This window comes from Anastrepha ludens, chromosome 3, assembly GCF_028408465.1.
Source record: "Anastrepha ludens isolate Willacy chromosome 3, idAnaLude1.1, whole genome shotgun sequence".
NCBI lineage: Eukaryota > Metazoa > Arthropoda > Insecta > Diptera > Tephritidae > Anastrepha > Anastrepha ludens.
The window spans coordinates 56,503,178-56,521,897 of NC_071499.1; positions in this window are offsets into that span (position 1 = coordinate 56,503,178).

Below are 18,720 nucleotides of genomic sequence, written 5' to 3' on the forward strand. Positions count from 1 at the left end.
TACTTGGATACTCGATTTTAATATTTCCCAACTCTTTTGAAACAAAAAATGACACACTCTTAAGCGAATCTGCGCGCATATCAAACATATCCACAATGATTTAAGACGCGCGGAGGTTCGTAGTCGAAATAACTAGCAGCCTATGAGCTAACCAGCCCCTTGAAGTAATTCCTTTTTTAGACTGTTCTCCGGGGAGAGTGGTAGATAGTGGAGAGGTGTACATAGGTGTAGCTGTGGGACTACAAGTCGTGCATACTGCTATGCCGGTATAGCAGTACTCATGAGAGCTTCCGCTTCACGGGCGTCATACAAAACAAAAAAAAAACACTCCTAATTATCTCAACTCATCATCTGGAGAAATAAAGGAAGTTTCAAGGGAGACCTCAAGCCACACTATTACCAATCCAATTCCATTATATAAAAAAAAAATCGCATACAATCGTCGTGAGGGAAAAGGGCAGCTAAGAAAAATTGGAGACCGGAAACTCCTTCTTTTCGGCTTCCTCCATCCACGTCAATCACGTCCGAAAAAAAATCTTGCACAATCGACATGAGGGATAACGCAAGCTTTAAGGTAGACTGGAAACAAGGCAAATGTAAAAAAAAACTCTGTGAATTTCTAAACATACACTCGTTTTTTGGTGCATCTCAGATATTATTTTAGCTCTCAAAATCATTTAAAATTCTAAAGCTTGGATGTCACACCCTGTATATGCTTGTGTTGCATGCTTCCGTGGCTGTGTGTAATTATAAGGAAAGCTGTAATTACACCTGAGTCAAGAAGATTCTGTGAATTATGGCAAAGGCGCATAGGCATCCATACATACACACACATACACGCATGCGCATGCGCACTAATCATATGAATGCGTACCGGTAAGATGGTATTCTTGCACATTAATTGTTGATTCTCAGGGACTCAATGTGTGTATGTATATATGTACACTTTATATAATTTATTATAAAATAACAGAACTATTTTAGTTGATGTGGACGTATTTTAACAGGTAGGTACTTTTTATGGCTTTTAATAACAGGTGAGTCGGTCGGTTGAAGGCAGTGTAGGCGGCGCAATTGAGTAACTTTTGCAGTTATATGAGTTGTGTTTTTTTTTTGTATTTACATTTTCAGCTTACATTATAATTACATATACATACACACATATTTTTTGATAACTTTTGAAGTTTATTATAAGCTCGACTTTGCTTTTTGTGCGCCAACCAGAAATACATAAATAAACTTTACACTTAAGCAAATGCGAGCGAATGATTTATGATGCCAAGCTAAGATATCAGTGAGTTACTTTAACTACGCACACACACACATATATGTATTGTACATATATATGCACACACAAACATACACATACACTAATATGCGGATACTTACGCGTTCTTGCTTTTAATGTGCACCTAAATGCCACCAAGCGCAGCCGAAAGCGGCAACGGGCAACGGCAACAGCTGTCAATACGTACAATTATTTGTTGAATGATATGTGTCTGTATGTGTATGTGTGTTATACAATATCAGCGAACGATAGCGGTGAAATAGTTTCGGTGCGCGCATTCTTCGCACTTAAACTGCCACTATTACAGGTGTTGTTGACGTTGTTGTTGTTGTTGTTGTTGTCGCTTGTTCTCCTGCTACTACTTGGAGTGTCAATGCTCTATAGCGGTTATTTAATAGTTTCCATTATCATTTACACTAAAAATGCCATAATTACCCAACAAAGTATTCGTTATTATCTCTCTGGACGAATGAGTGACTAACTGCCTGAGTGACTGAGTGACTGTCTGTCCATTTGTCTGTCCGCTTGTCTGCTGTTTACAGTCAATCACTACAGCTCACGCCAAACTTCAAGTGGCCACGAGCTATTGGCAAAAAGTATTGTGCGCATCCGTCGTTACGTTGGACAATCCAATTTCATCACATTCGTACGAGAAAGAAGTCTTCGTGTGGGTTGAGTGGTAGCGACATCCGCACAAGCATCTCTGACCAGAAGAGCACGCGCCAATGTCGTTTTTAGTATCATTTACCATCATCAATTTGGCGCGTGTGTTGAAGTTTTACAAATTTAAATTAATTTGCGTGCTTGCTTCTTGCACTTCTGCAACTTGTGCAGCTGCCAGCCTGATTGTTGCACCGGCGCGCGGTAGCTAATTCATAAATGATGGCATTCAAATTGCACAAGGCTATGCTGGAGGTGTATTGGAATGGCTGCAGAGATGCGCAATTCAAGTATAAATGATTTTTTTTTGTTTTTGTTGTTGTTGTAGAGCTCGCACAAAGCATTGACAGCCGAAGTGTGGGGTTTGGCTCCCCGCACTAAAAACCCACCCCTGCTCCGTTTCCATTTCCGCGCAACGCATCATCGAAAGCCTGTACCCCGTCAGTGTAGGACCTTAACCCAAACTAAACCTCCTACCGTCAATGTACCGATCCCTTCCCGGTACAACAGTTACGTAGATCATCGGGAAGGCGGTTGAGCACTAGGCTATACGTCAGTTACTCTTCACATGCAATCCATGATTTTATTAGCTACATTCCTAGCGGCGTACAAGTTTTTTTCTTTGACTCAAGCATAATATCAATCAGGTTGTTAGCTCTAATTAGTTTGCGTCGCTTATTTATAATTTCAACTCTCTCGGACAGACAAAAAAAAGCTATAATCTGCGTCTTCAATAACGTCACTTGCCCGGAAGGTGCAGTATAGATCGTCTTCATGTCCGAATTTCTGAATATAAAATTTGGAGCAGCTGTGTACAGTCAATATTGGGATAAAGTGGAAACCCACATCCCTTTGTTGATTGTATAGGCCAAGGAGGAATCAAGCGATAGGTTCAAAGTCCCCTCGGCGTATTGCTCCACCGACTCTGCCAACAACTCTCCTTCACGGCTTGGCGACTAACCTCACTTTTTGAGGATTCAGCCATTCCTCGCCAAAATGTATAAATTCATATTGTATATATTTGTTTGTAAATAAAAGTTTAGTTTAAAATTCATAATATGAATTATACGATACCTTTTTGATAGCCGTCTATCTAAGCGCTTTGCCGAACGACTAATGTACTTTATGATCGCTTATGTGCTATCTGGGTTGAAAGCCAGGCCGGGGTAAGTTTATCTGGCTTATCTGAATAGATTTCACATAGACGACAAAGGTTCGACCCCATCCATGTTACCTTTGTAAGTTTTAATAAACAGTGTAAACTTTTGTCAGTAATATTCTTCAGAACAAAAAATAAATGGATCCCAAGCAGTTGTAATGAGTTCTGCTTAAAGCAAGGCAGTGTCAAAAGAGCTGTTCTAACGTATACCTTTCTTCTTCGCATATTAAGTTACACACTTCGCTCTGGATCAATCCCATTTAAGCTGCGTCATGTGGAGTGAAATGATGCCCCGATATCTTACATTCCCTCCGTGGGAGTGATAGAAGTATTATTTTGCCAATACTTTGGAAGGTCGAGGCTTCTTATTTACATTGTGAGTTAGTTCCTCATCTATCTTCGTCTTCAAAACTGAGAGTGAGGTATATATGTTCGACGTACTCACCCTAGGCAAGCTCGTCAACTCTCTCATTTCCATCTACTCCCTTGTGCCCTGAAAGATCTCTAATTTGTGTAAAAGGCGTCGTTGTCATTTATATTTGACGCTTAGAAACTAGACAGCTCGGAGTGTCTAAAGGTCAAGATAAAGATTTCCAACACTCAAAACTCAAAACTAATACTAACATTCAGTCGTATAAAGGTCATAAGCTTAATTATAGCTCCTTACATTTACATTTAAGACTTAAAGAAGTGTTGAGAACAGTAAGAGTTGAAGATAAAGACAAAGCAGTAAAAAAATTAATAAATACATCGAGAATGGAAGACGAGTAAATTACCATCGCATTCAATTGACAGAATTAAAATAATTATGAATTCCCTTTTTGAAACTACCCCTATTCAAAGTAGTCTTGATAGTTTCTGGAATGGAATTCCAGAGTCTCTCGGCATTCATAAAGAAAAGCCTTAAAGAACTCTGATGCCTATTAGACCTCCTCTTTCTCTTTTTTAGCCTGACCGCCTTCGGTGAACCACTGCCTCGGTAACTATCTTTCTCGATCCGCTGTTAATTGCCACCAGTTTTGTACAGGGTCCGGCACCCGGTTACCCAATTAAAAAGGCATTTTAAATAAAAATCTTAAGCCAAGTGTCGAAAAACTAGGGATCGAAGGCGACTTTTATTTTTACCAGGACAATGATCCCAAACACAAATCGTTTGTTGCGCGGGAATATCTATTATATAATTGCCTCCACGTATTGGAAGTACCACCGCAGTCTGCAGATATAAATATTATTGAAAACTTATGGTTCCGTCTTGACCAAAACCTACAGAAACATAGCATTTCGTTGAAACAAAACCTTTTAGATGTCTTACAAGACGAGTGGCGTGCAATTCCTTCCACATATAGTATAGCAGCAATTTCTTAGAATCACCGCCCAGACATCTACAAGCCGTTATTTCCGCCAATGGTGGCCCAGCAAGTATTAATTTGTTATTTAAGTTTATTTGAGTTAAGGTGGCTCATTTTCACTGTGAGATAAATTTGTGGATTATTTTAGTTTTTGTTCATTTTTTGTAATAAAGAAAGGAAGTCCTTCATGGACGCAATGGATTTTTGACTTAATATTCAAACAATAAAAACATATAAAATTGTTTTCCAATCTGTATTATTTTTAAACAATTTTCCAGTAAATCTGATAAATAGGTAGTGTGGCTCACTTTGACTGTGACTCCCTGTACGTATATCCAAGAATATTATAAAATTGAATAGACTTCAAATTAGGACCTTAGTAGAGGCCCTCACAGGACATTTTCTCATAGGAAATCACACAAGAATTGGAAACAATACAACACCTTTTTTGCACACGCCCGGCTTTAGCCAGAAGATTGAACTAATATTTAAGATCCTACTTCTTAATGAATATGAATAATCTATACCTTGATGTATCAACAACTTTTTACGCTTTGTCCAAAGCTCAGGATGGTTCAATCTGGAAGAGGAAATGTAGCCCAGCCGCTGCAACTCACAACGGACCCACTCCGTGGTCTAAGTGGCATCGCTGTTTCCATGTGCAAAAGCAACATTAATTTTGTAAAATTAAAAATTCATAAAAAAGTAATTCGAAAACAAAACTGGATGAATGATTTTGTATATATTTCAATATGGAAACCGTGAAAGAGAAAATTCAACTGCTAAGGTAACTAAACTCAAGAGAAAAGAAAAGCACAAATTAAATTGCATAAAATAATATTTTTACACAAAATTTTACACCAACGAAATTAGCACTCAACAGTTATTTAAGTTCATTTATATTAGTAATTAGTAATTAGTTTTTAGAAAAATCTTCAACAAGCTTCCATAACGGCTTTCTTATTGCCCATTCCCTAAACTGACTTTGCCACACTTGAACACACGCCATACACATAATTACAGCCAATTTTAATTAGACGCTAATTTGTTAAAAGGTAATTAAGATAAATGGCAATAGGTGTGTAAAAGAGCTGAAATTGAAAATAAAATAAAAAAGTGCTTTTGGACAATTATAACCCTAAGGCAGCACTTCGTGTGAGTGTGAATACCAGCTGTGTTAGTAACAATAGGAGTGCAAAAATTGTCCATAGAAAAAGAGTGCAATAGTCCATAAGAAATTTTCATTTAATACTCGCTAGAATTCGCCAACAGACGGATGTTTACTAACCAAACGTGAATTGCTGAAATAAATCACTTGGCAATACAAATACGCTCTGATCGTTATGAAGAGCTTTAATTACTTATTAATTGTCAAAGCTGCAGATTATGGCGATGTTGTACAAGAACTCATATGGCTTTCAGTGTCAGTAGCCGAATGCGGCGAAATGTCTATATAAAATTACAAATTAATTACGTACATGCATACAAATGTACAGTGACCACCTCTGATTGCAAAACATAAATAAGGTAAAAAAAAGAACAAAACAAGTTGACCAACTGACAATATCGATGACAGCAATCATCAAGCCATCAACACGTAGCTGCCTGCTCTCGTCAGTGGCAAATAAAGAAAAATAGAAAAATAGTAAATCACCAAAAAGGATTTATCAAGCGATTATTTTAATATTGGCAAATAGGCAAGCATCTAAACATGAGCAAAGCGGGCAACCGAGCAGTGCTTGGAAAATATGGAATTATATATGTAAGCGCTGAGTAGATCCCTTTATAGTAGAACAAAACGAGCAATGCTTGTCATGCAATTATCGCTGCAATCTACTTGCGCTTTGACAACGCAACGGACGAGATGTAGCTCAAGCAAACGGCACAGACTTATCCAATTTCTTTGTACTGCACTTGCTTTACCATCCGCTCCGCTCCGCAAGCTGTGCTGCATTTTGCTTTGTTTAATCTTCCATTGCCTCTACGCTAATCACTTGGCTGATCTTTCACTTCTTTTCATCTGAGTATGTGCACTTTTTTCTTCTTCTTCTCCTCCTCCTTTAGCATCTCCGCAATCTGTTTGCTGCAGAATTTCAAAGCTCCTGATAGTATCAGCAGCTAGGGGCCGCTACTAAATTCCCATGGCAGCTCATTTGGAGGCATTTTATTTGGTTTTGCTGCAACTGCTGCAACTATTGCTGTTGTTGCCTCTTTTGCCGCAACCGTATTAGCCGACTTACGCCGATCATAGCGTAATAGTTCTATGTTGTTTCCGACAATTTGATTTTATTGACTTTGACTTGACAGTTGTGTGGTGAGTGGTTGAACGTAAAAGGTGGTCAAAGAATGTCCGTCCAAAGTGCAGCGGAGTTCAGGCAGACGTAGGCCGAGTAGCGTCTAAATGGCTGACAGCATGGCACCCAATAGTTAGCTTGGTACTGCGCTCACTGTTTGGCTTGCCAGTGGCCAGTAATGGTGCGCTGTGCTTGTGAACATCAGCCGCTGAAGCATTCTTCTAATTCCACTCTTCTTTTAAAGAGACTAAACAAATATATATCTATACTCGTTCGCATAGAGTCAAAAGGAGTGTAACATTTTAACTCTTTTGAAAGAAATAGAAATAAAAAAAAAATTTGAAAGAAATAAAATAAAAATTGTTTCAACGTATGCGAGAAAATTTTATAAAAATGTTTACTTCCGTACATACTTTAAAAACTAATTTCGATTCTGATTCTCAACTACTTAAACTCAACTAGTACTAAATAAACTTAAGAGGCATGACTTTAATGCTTTTGAAAGAAATAAGAAAATATGTATACTTTTTATCGCATACAAGAAAATTTTATAAAAATTTTACTTATGTTAATACATATTTCAAACAAACACCTAAATAAAAAAGTATGAACAGTGATGGTAAATGTAGGGGAAATTCCCTAAATGTAGGGATTTTTGTCGAAAAATGTGGGTGTAGAGAAAAGAAGGACAGATTTTGTTAATTTCTATAAATGTAAGGAATTTTCAAGAAGGACAGAAAAAAAGGAAAAAGCGGGAAAAATTAGAAAAGTTCATTTAAAATAAAAATCCGCAGTAAAGTTTCATGTCAGACTTTTTTCTTTATGGCAGAATACTTTTAAAAGCGTTAATACGGCAACATTGCCGTTTTTTTCTTCGTTAACGCTAACGCGATTTTCTTCGCGCGAAAATTCTTAGTTTTCTGGTGTTTTTCACTTTTGAAGTAAGTTTGCAAATAATTTAGTTTTAGCTTTTTTTATATTTAAAATGCATTTATACTTATATATGAGTTCCCTCTTTTCGATTGACTCTTCGAGGGATCACCAGAAAAAACAATGCAAGTATCGGAAACAAAACTTCAATAACAAGTGGCTTGACGACGACAATTTTAGTGGCTGGTTGGAAGCAGTGGCTAACAATCCATTCAAATGAAAATGCGCTGCGTGCGACAAAGTTTTTAACTGCGGCAATTTTAATTTTGAGAAGCACACCGAATCAGAAATGCACCAAAAAATGTGAAGGCAATAAAAAATTAGGTGTCTTTTTTATTGCCTATATAGATTTTTTTAAGAAAAAATTGAGTAAACCAAATGGTTCCAGAAATTTCAAATTAAGACTTAGCATGTTCTTCGCTGAGCATAATGACGCACTGCAAGTGGTGAATCATTTAAACCCACTCTTAAAAGAAACCCTGCCGGATTCTGAAAAAATAAAAACTCTGCATTGCTTTAAACAGAACTGAATGTAATGAAAAAGTCTAATTTTTAGTCTTTTTGCTTAATTTTTCTTCACATTTGTGTTTATAATATAATAAATATGTGTACCTACCTATATATATTTGAAGTAAAATTTGTTTTTATTATAAAGTCTCAAAATAGCACCAAGTCCAAAACTTAAGCAAATAATTCAATTTTGACGTTGCAAGTGCCTCATTATAGTGTAAACACAGGAGAAAAAATGTAGGGAATTGTATAGGGAACATTTTTTGTAAGCGTAGGGAAAAGTAGGGAATTTTTTGGGCTATGTAGGGATTTTGCAAAAAATCATTTACCATCACTGCGTATGAATGCAAAAGTTATCAATTTTATCATCATATTATCGCATACGAAAAAGTTTTAGAACAATTTTGGGCTCAATAAAGGGATCAAGAGGAATGATTTTGAAAAAAAAACATAGTAATAAATATAGGTACATAGTATCGCATTCGAGAAAATTTTATAAAAAGTTTTGGAAAATTTTTATTTATGTACTTTGACAAAAAAAATTTCAGCCTTAATTTTTAACTGCTTAAATATAAAAGAAAAATATAAAAACTTTAGTTTGTGATACATATAGGGGTTTTCAATAGGGGCATAATATAACTCATTATATATATATATATAATAAATAACAGAAATATGTAAAGGGTTTTTCAATAAGAGCGGGTAGATGTTAAAATGAAATGAAATGGCGTTTGCTGTGTGGCACGTAGCGCCGTCCTGCTGGAACCACATGTAGTCTAGGTCCATATGGTTCAATATGGGCCATAAGAAATTGGAAGGGCCACCACGTCTACCGAAAAATGGGCGCAATGCGCGCAACGTTTTGCGTTAACACTTATTTTGATAATAAAGTTTTATCATTTGAACGTGCTGTTCAATCGTGTAACTTGCCATGATTATTTGGCATAAACAACTGAATAATAAACAAAAGATTTGAGAGATGTCACCAAAACAAAATGGCTGCCACAGGGCGCCAAAATCGACCCGCGCCAATTGAAAAAGAGAACGATTATTTTCATAAAAAATTTGCACGATTTGCAATCGTTGCTCAAGTGTGTAGCGTTCCATGATGAAATGTATACTAATGAACTTTACAAGTGACAAGCGAAAAATAAAAAATATTGCGTCGTTCGCCCTCCCTATCGGAAAAAAGTTGAAGCGCACCTATTGAAGCCCCCTATATATCACATGAAAAAATTTTTTTTTAAATGTTGGAAAATGTAAGTTTTTCACCTTTTATTTTCAAATACCTAAATAAAAATGTATTTATCGTATTTATTTTAAGTATCGTATGCGAGAAAATTTTATAAAAAATTTCGGAAATTGGAAAAAATCTTCAATCTTTATTTTCAAATACCTAAAATAAATTTATGAATGGAAAATATCAGTTTACGATACATATATGGGTTTCCAATACGGGCATAACATAATTAATGCAAAGTCCATTAAAGAGCTTAAGAGGCATGACTTTGAGTTGAAAGAAACATAGGTGATAACAAAAATATGTAAAGTATCGCATTCAAGAAAATTTTGTAAAAAGTTTTATAAAATATTTACCTTTGTATTCTAAAGAACTTTTTCAATTTTGATTTTAATACCTAAAAAAATGTGTGAATAAATATATGGATCCTCAATATGGGCATAATATAATTTATGCAGAGTTCATTCAAGAACTATACAAGTTTTGACATTTTAATGCTTTTCAACGAAATATAAATAAAAACACATCGCATAAGAGATAATTGTATAAAAAATGTTAGAAAATGTTTACCTTTGTACGTTAAACACTTTTTCTATTTTAATTTTGAAGTACCTCAATAAAAGTGTGTAAAAGGAAACACTTTATTTGAATCGCATGAGAGAAAATTTTGGAAAAAATGTTGAAAAGTACCATGCAAATTTTGTGGTTTTACATTTTGACACTTAATTTTTTAATTGAATTTTAATTATTTTTTAATGCACTGCATCTGTAACGAAAGTGATGTGAATAGAAGCTTCAAGCTTCGTACGCAATTCAGAAAAGTTCATCAAATTAACATCGTAATGCCTAACTTTTTGCATAGAATTTTTTTTTTGTGTATGGTTTTTGCATTTTTACGCTCATTTTTACTCATAATTACTTAAAAATCGCATTGATTTAAAAAAAAATTTCAAATACCTAAATGTGAAAAAACAAAATCAGTTGTGGTAAATGCAGGATTTTGAATGGGCATAACATAATTTATGCGGAGTCCATTCGAGAATTATATGAGGCATGACTTTTTAGCTCTTTTGAAAGTAGCAATAAAGAAGCAATTGTGTTAACGCATGCGAAAAAACATATACCATTCTGCTCCCAACAGTCAGCCTGCCTGTATGTGCAAAATAAATTTACTTAAATAGGCTCTAAACATAACATTTTGCAAAGCGCTGCTAACAATAAGTTCTAATTTTCAAAAAAAAAAATACGCTTTTATCCTTAATGAATATTCTACCGTTGCGTTTTACTAGTAAGAATGCTTTTATTTCAAAATATGGAAGCCATATATCAGGGGCAATTAATCCGCTTACGTATATCGATCGAAACTCCTCTTCTTTTTTTAACATTTTTACCGTATGGAGAAAGCAAATTCATATCAGTCTTTAGAAAACAAAAAAAAAAAAAAATCACAAAAAAAAACAAAAGAAAATCACTTAGCCAATCACTCTATTTTACTTCAATTCATTTGTATTCCATTCTATTTCGCTAAATTCCATGCTATATCTGTCCATTTAACTTCATTCACTTCGTTTTATTGCATTCCATTGCAATTCCACGCCGAGACTTTCATTGAAAAGATGTGCGTAATTTATGATGGTGTGACCCACCTAATGCCCGGTTTTCATTATTCATTTTTTATGACAAAAAATGCGGCTTTGTTGTGTAGATATTAAAATGCTACAATGCCAGAACGTTGGCATTTCGCATACAATTTTTTTGCAAAAAAAAAAAATGTATCAACCAAATCAGGCATAAGACGCATAAGCGATCTAATTTCTTTTAATGGGAGTTCTAACGGATATACAGGGGGTGTTGTCTCCTAGCACGATGTGCAATTCCAGCCAGCCTGGCCTGAACCACATTCGCTGCATTAAAATTTCTTATCTTTATTTCACACCACATCAAATGTGACTCCTGCAAGACTATACACGCCGGCGGCGTGCAGGGGCCTAGTAAGGACAATGACTGTCGATTCTCGCCCGCATGAATCCTGAAGGTAAGAGGTAGTAATACAATTTCTTTTTCCTTTCCCTATTCTCAGTGTTCCTTTCCCCACTCTTTCTCCACTGCGCTGAAGTAAAATGCCATACAACCCGTGCCGAGACTTAACCTGGCTGGGGGCACATTTCCTTCAAATAGCCCAATCGCAAGCGGGGTATACAAAATACCTGACGACGTTTTGTATTATTCAGCCTTACTTGCACGTAGGAGCTTTTGAGCGAGTGAACTTTCCTTGTTCTGCGCTGGTGGGACCAAAATGGAGTCTTCAAAATCATTATAAATATTAAAAATGCAGAGTCCGGATCTCTTAGTAAGCCAAAAGGCGGCAACCACTCCAATGCAACCCCAATCAATCTCTGAACTGTGGTGCTGCTAAGGTGGGACCTGGCCTTAGCACTCCTGAGCAGTCAAAAGCTTTAGGCTCGACTATTTCTGCTCGTAGTCTTAACAGGCTGACTACCAGTTTTGCCGCGAAAGCAGAAACCGGGAAAACTTTGTTAAACACAGGAGTGCGTCTAAGCTGGCTTACATAATGAAATGGTAGCCGATGGCATTCTGCATAGATTTTCGGCTGTAGGCGAGGATTCTTTATCCGCTAAGGATAAGGCGTAGGTGAATTAAGCAAAGTCCATCGATTTAAATTGCATCTCTTGTGCGTCACAGGCAAACACAGGGAGGCCAGCGCCTAAACAGTAGAGATCCTCCGAAGAGCAACATGTAATCAAAAGGAATGGGGCTCCTCAGCATACTCTAGGGATATAATATAGCTCTGTGGTTAAAGGTAGCGGCAAGATGTTAGCTGTCGTGGATAGGACGAAGGAGGACTGTGGTGTTCGTAATGATCAGTGGAGGTGGATTCAGGTTGCCTAGGCCAACGTACTCTTCAGCGTTCTGGAGGAGCATCTGGGTATGCCTCCGTGTTGACGCGATGCGGGCTGGTATCGCCCTACCTGGCGAAGTTCTCTCAGCGGTTCGATGCTGTCTTTCAAAAGTGACGCGTAAGTATCAGTGCTGAATAATTCCTAGACTGTATCTTTTTTATGTCAAGTAGTAGATGTACAGTTTTAAAGATAGAATAACGGGTTAAAATTCTTGAAACTTATTATGAAAATGGAAGATCTTTAAAAACAACATATCGCAAATATCGCAAATATTTTTAGTAGAGATAGTCATCCAAACGAGTCGATAATTCAAGGGTTGGTGAAAAAATTTGAAGAAACTGGTACTGTAGAGGGTAGAAAAAGGCGTGGCAGACCAAAAACTGGACGTTCTGTTGAGAATATTGCTTCTGTCGCACAAAGTATTGTTGGTGGAACAATTGGTCCGTTTTTCTTTGAAGATGAAAATGCAAGAACTGTTCCTGTCATAGACGATTTTTTGTTTTCAACAAAATAGGGCCACATAGCTGGGGAAAACATTGAATTATTGCGATCTTAGTGTCCCGGTCGATTAATTTCTCGTAAGGGGACATAAACTGATCACCTTGAAAATTTGTATTTCGTGAAAATTTGAATTCTCGTATGACAACCTGTAAACGATGGACATTTCGATGGTGCAATATTTCACATATAATTGTTAAGACCCTTACTTTGAATGAAAATAGTGAAAACTCAAAGAATCTAAATTTTTTCATGTAATATTTTAAAACAACAACTAGACGCGAAAGACCCCCACTTTGCTATGGCCTTGAGAGCCCTCTTCCTTGTTTGCTCGCTGTTTCTCTGCTATTAACCAAAATTCGCGAGTGTGAGTGCGAAAATCGGAGCTAATAATTTCCCATCAACTGGCTAATTTTTACCCTTACCTTTATATGTTCTCTGCAGACCAGCTATTTCATGCTTTCACAAACATTTTCATATATACTTATATTGTACATAGCACGCATACATACATATATTTACTCTTGCGACATAGTGGATATCGACTCATTTAACCTGCCTCATCATGCGGCTAGAACAAACTCTTTAACATTTCTGATCTTTACGACGCTCAACTCCATTTGTGCTCAAATCGGAAAGCCTTTATTTCCCAAATTTGTGTGTCTAATGAAATTTTTCAATTCTTCAGAGAATCTTCTGCGCTTTTGTTTCCACATATTGCACATATTTATTTACTTTCTTTGCCTTTATTTGCACTCCAACGTTGCTGTCGGCATTCATTGTTGTGGCACTATTGGCTTTGGGCTTTTTAATGAATTATCTCAAGCCCGTTTTGGGCGTAACACCGTCGCGACTGTTGAGCCTCACAAGTCACACTGCGACAGGGTTGAAAGTCTTCTGGGAGCGACAAATTTGTTAAGTGGCCATAAAGTAAATGGTTATTTCCATTACTCGCTTGGGAATTCATAGTTGGGTATGGGTATGTCGCAGCTAATAGTTTCGCTGACATTTAGTGTAACGTGCATGCATGTATAAGTGTATATGTGTATGTATGTATACATAGGTATGTACTGTTAAACTTATTTCCCAGAGTGACAGGTTCAGGAAATCGCCACCCATATGTCTTGCATGGACATACCAATAATTCTTCAAGTCGCCATCGTCTTTCTGCAAACAATTACAAGCCGCTGAGCGCATTTTAGCTATTAAAAATGTTCTCAAAAAATACGTATTCAGTTAAGAGTAGATACTAGGAAGGATTTTATAAGCCTTACTATTAGTATTGCATCATTACCTAACTAAGGAGTGTGAAATCGCATAAAGAGCTGTGCTTGAGACCACAGAAAACTATTATTATTATTGGCCTCTAATGTGGTTTATTTTTGTTTTTCATTGGGGGAGAATTTTTAAGTCGCGGGTCCTAAACCCAGCGCACAACCAAATATCCTGGGTTTCTTCGCCATCTCACATTAGCTCGCTCTCAAACAGATGTTCAGAAGCTACCCAGAGGGTATTTGGGCGAATCCCGGAAGTTGTGAGCTGATTGGCTCGTATGCAAAAGAATCGTCCTGCACACTCCCAAGTGAATGGCAATTAGGAACTTTCCCAAATTGCGTGGACTTCTACAGAAGGAATCATCTATCCATTTAGCACGAGAAAGAAACGGCTGGCGCGCATTGTTAAACCCGACCAAGATGGTTTAAGCGGTTATCGCAACAATCAAGAAGAAGAAGAAAGTGGTCTATTGTGCTTGACAGCAAGCCTAAAATGAAGACTTTTGTTGACTTTGAGTACCTCCTTTCGTACGTCCATATTGCTAATGTATTTAAAGTTGCCCCAGCTAGGTGCGCGAGTCTTCGTCTGCGTATTCACAGAGAATGTGCTCCGGAGCTTCATCATCAAGTTCGCAAAAACACCGAAGCTTGCTTCTACTAATTCTAGTTTACTAAAATGATAAAGAATACTGCAATGCCTCATATAGTATACCGTAAGAGTTCATAAGCCATTTCTACCCAGGTTTAGGATCCAATTAAATCCTCTTCTAGAGGGAAGGTTGCATCCTCCTCTATCCCGGACTCTCCATCCAGTAACGTGTGGATTACCTCTCCTCCCAGTTTTTGATAAATTCTTTCTGGCGGGCCCACAAAAGGGTTCTGGCCCACATGAGATTTTGAAATAGCGCTTAATTTCGCTAAGCAGTCCGCCTGTTTCTTGCCGTCAGAAACTTCACACACTGGTAGCTAGTATATGAGGCGGTGATTCTTGCTCCCAAAGTATTGAATACATTGAAGCATTCCTCAACGAGTTTTTATTGTTATGCTACTATGAGAGACTGCAAAATCGTATAAACTTATGAAGAGCAATGAGCTTATCCTATTAGAATCAGTTGGGTACTACGAATAATCACGACTTAAGTGCTCAACACCTAGAAAGATATTTTACTCAGGGATATTACAGCAAAGCGGCTGCATCCCGTGTCGATGTTAGAAGCTTTGAGTTCATTGCACTGGGACTAGCCATCGGCATAATAGATCTACATAGGCTCCAAGCGACTCCTTTTTCTTTCTAAAAAAATTAAGCATAATTTTAAGCATAAATTTAGAATACCAAATCGCTGCGCCAGCCGCTTTTTTTCCTCTTACCACGGCGGCCGCCGTAGCCGAATGGATTGGTGCGTGACTATCCTTCGGAATTCGGAGAACGTAGCTTCGAATCTTCCACAAACACCAAAATGACGAAATGGAGTTTTTTTTACAATAATAGCGGTCGCTCCTCTGCTGTTCTGAGTCGGCTTGAAACTGTCGGTCCGTCCCTCCATTTGAGCAATAACAAGACGCACGCCACAAATAGGAGGAGGAGCTCGGCCAAACACCCAAAAGGTGTGTAACCGCCAATTATCTACATATAAAAATTACTGCAATACATTCAAAGCGAAGATAAAAAAGAATCAGTCGATTATTTGCCGACTAGATATTACACCACTGATAGAGAGATCGAAATTCATCAGAGAACTGTTTACATCACTTTTGTGTCATTTCTGGGACTTCGCTGAAAATTACTGGCCGTCGAGCTTGCAATTCAAGACACCTGGATTCCTTAAGTTACTTGTGGTCTGCATTACATTTTCATATAGAGAAAATTCGCAACACTGTCAGGAAAAAAATACCACAACTCTACTAGAATTTTCTTTCTTATAAAGAGTGATCAATTTAGAGATATCGGATTCCAAATTGAAATAAAACAATGAAAATTCAAATTGTTTGGGCAATCTTTATTATTTTTGAGTAGAACCATTCATGACATTTATTTTTTAAAGACAATCCCTTTGAAATGTTAACTGTGCTCTATTTCGGCCAACACCAATTCTAAATGACTCGCTGTGGACTTCGGTCGGTATCTCTTGAATAACTTTAGTAATGTAGCCTTCAATGCCTCAATCGAAGCTGGGCTATGAACAAGGGATTTAGACTTTACGTACCTCACAAATAAAAGTCCAAAGGCGTAATATCACACGATCTTGGTGACCAATCCACTTTGCTGAGGCGAGAACGAGAGACAAATTACTCACCGAAACGACGACGCTTTACTATCCAATCTTTCACGGGGGCATAGCAAGTAGCGCTGTCTTGTCGAAATGTGGAACCGTATGGAGATCACAGGCTTCAAGTTCCGTTCATCCGGTATTAAAAATTCGTTTTCATGGTGCGATAGCGTTCGCCATTCACTGTTACATTGTCGTCAACCTCATCTTTGAAGAAATATGGGCCGATGATTCATCCAGCCCATAGCTGGCACCAAACGGTCGTTTTCAATGGATGTAATGGCTGTTCTTGAATGGCTTCAGGTTGCTCTCCAGCCCAAATATGACAATTTTGTTTATTGATGTAGTCATTAAGCCAAAACTGGGCTCATCGCTGTACATCATAAGTTGGCCTAAGCGCGCGATGAACACTTTTCACCGACCGCCGAGTTTCGTAATACAATTGTACGATTTGTAAAAGTTGCTGAGGGGTAAGTCTTTACATAATGAAATGTAAATGAATAGTGAAAAAAGTATGTAAGTAGTAAAAGTAAGTAAGTAGTTTGACAGTAGTCATGCGAGATCTGTCAAAACAATCCTGCTGGAAAAAATACCCCCAATCGAATCACCCTTCATTAAAATTTAATGGGCTATAAAACTGCGTACTCGAAAAAAATCTGGTTTAAAGTAGTGAGCATCGACTCATGAAGCAATAATTAAAGGTGATGTAAGTAGCCTAATTTTCACCCTGTGTTAGCCATCTTGAAGCTACTTAATAAATCCGTGTTGTCCTCTTGGAAAAGCTACTTTTTATTTCAGAGCAAATTCTAAAGAAAAAGTACTCAAAAGCGTTGAAATTAAAACTTTTGCTGAAAAAGTTAGCAGGCAATACTGTTTTGCCTATTCCATTTTGCTTAAACTTTCGCATCTTTCAATTCTATTGAAAGTTCTGTGAAAATTATTGTAAAAATTACATTGATAAATAGCTGCCACATAGCCACATTTGGGTAAGTCTTTTGTTGCAGATTATCAATCTGATTTTTTGTTAATAACTGCTTAAAATTGATATACACAGGTGTGATTAGAGCCCGTTGCTGCCACCAATACTTTGCGTTTCATCAAAAAAAAAGAACCCGGTGTTAAATAACAGGCATTTATCCACGTAAGCATGATTTCTGTGACAAAAAATAACACTGACACTTAGCATCTTTTGGCCACAGAAACTTACGAGGGTTGCTATTAAAATTTCTGGTCTACAAAGTTTTTAGCGGTTTGACATTTCAAAAAAAATAATTGCTTTATCGGCTTAATATATTTAGTAATCATTTAAGTAAATTATAAGAAAAAAATGCCAAAGAATAAGAAAATAAACGGAAAAAAAGATTTCTTGAAGTGCTTTATTTTTAATAGCTTAAGATTTTTCGTGAAATAACATTTTAAGTAAATTAATAAAATAGAGATTTTTAGAATACTTTGTTTATATTTAAAGTACAATAAAGGAAAACACTCAAAACACTACATCGGAGAAGATTTTATCAAAAATGCCTGTGTTTTCTTTACTATTAATTTTTGGATTGAATCTTTTAACAGACGAAATATGCCAAAACCAAGCTGTGTTTTGTTCCACAAAACGTGGACAAAAGAGAAAGTTAAGTTTGTTCATGTTCCCAAAGACGAAGTGAAAGGAAAAAATTGGGTAAAATCATGCAGCACTTCGTTAAGCCAGGCGAAAAAGGTTGCATGTATAACTTTTCGGCAAAGGATTTCGAGATCGGACCAGATCGGAAAAGGGCTAAATTGTATAGTGATGCTCTTCCGATGCCTATCGAAATTTTGCATTGTTGGAATGAGCCTGAGACAGCCCCTCATTTAGTTGACGCTTCTACGCAAACAGAGTAAATTCTTTTTTATTTGAAAAGTGTAGTTTTATTTAAACGAATTTTGATTTAGATCATTTACCGATTCTCGTGTGTCTCAACTGGAAAAAGAATTGGCCCATCTTAAGGAACGATTAGTGAAATTGGATGAATTTAAATCAAACGTCAGTCAAATACTTTCTGAGGGGCAAATTAAAAGGTTAGAAGACCCGACCAAAACAATTCATTGGGCTTGGGACGATATGGCACAGGCTATATCCTTGCATTCTGCATACAACTAAGCAACAAGTCCCTCAGGGACTTATATCGTTATGTTCAGGAAAAGTACTGCTTTCAGTACATTCTGACTTATCGATTAAATCAGGATGTACTGGAGCATTTTTTCGGGGCGATGCGTGCCAAAGGCGGGTTGTATGACAATCCTAGTCCTATGGAATTGAAATATAGATTACGAAGATATTTATTAGGTGAATC